The 784-nt window shown below is 46.9% G+C and overlaps 1 pseudogene across 1 annotated transcript; it reads left to right on the top strand.

Moving 5' to 3' along the window:
- The first annotated feature begins 296 nt into the window (after positions 1–296).
- Positions 297–778, top strand: LOC108292933 (annotated as a pseudogene). Its single transcript, XR_001820492.2, has one exon. The product of XR_001820492.2 is annotated as a 60S acidic ribosomal protein P1-like (transcript).
- The last annotated feature ends 6 nt before the right edge of the window (positions 779–784 follow it).

The following is a 784-nucleotide window of genomic DNA, read 5'->3' as shown; positions in this document are numbered from 1 at the left end:
ATTAATGATGTATTATCAGTCTTATTAATGATCACTGTGCCATCCCTTACACAAATATTAAGCTTTGCCTTTTAGCCCTAGGCTTTTTACTCCTATGCTCATTAACTTTGTAGTGTTATAAAGTCATTCTCTGTCAATCTTTATTTTTGCCCCTCTAGGTGATTTCATACTAATAAGAGCACCTTGCATTTGGCAGCCTTGCAATGAATGTTGCTTTATCCATTATCAGCGGTTAGATATACTATGGCCCATTCAGCTTTGAAATTAAACTGTAAGAATTAAAACATACAGTTTACCCTTTCCTCAGCTGCCGCCAAGGTGCTTGGTCCTTCCGAGGAAGCTAAGGCCGCGTTGGGGTGAGGCCCTCACTTCATCCGGCGACTAGCATCGCGTCGGGCAGCGCTAGCCCCACACTCACCCGCACCATGGCCCCTGTCTCCGAGCTTGCCTGCATCTACTCGGCCCTCATTCTGCACGACGATGAGGTGACCGTCGCGGAGGATAAGATCAATGCCCTCATTAAAGCAGCCGGTGTAAATGTTGAACCTTTTTGGCCTGGCTTGTTTGCAAAGGCCCTGGCTAACATCAACATTGGAAGCCTCATCTGCAATGTAGGGGCTGGTGAGCTTGCTCCAGTAGCTGGTGCTGTACCAGAAGGAGGTCCTGCCCCCTCTCCACTGATGCTGCTCCAGCTGAGGAGAAGAAAGTGGAAGCAAAGAAAGAAGAATCCAAGGAGTCTGATGATGATATGGGCTTTGGTCTTTTTGACTAAACCTCTTTTATA

This window comes from Cebus imitator, unplaced genomic scaffold (assembly GCF_001604975.1).
Source record: "Cebus imitator isolate Cc_AM_T3 unplaced genomic scaffold, Cebus_imitator-1.0 Scaffold514, whole genome shotgun sequence".
In the NCBI taxonomy this organism is placed as follows: Eukaryota; Metazoa; Chordata; class Mammalia; order Primates; family Cebidae; genus Cebus; species Cebus imitator.
Note: the sequence above shows the minus strand (reverse complement) of the source record. Positions and strands in the feature narration are given on the sequence as shown.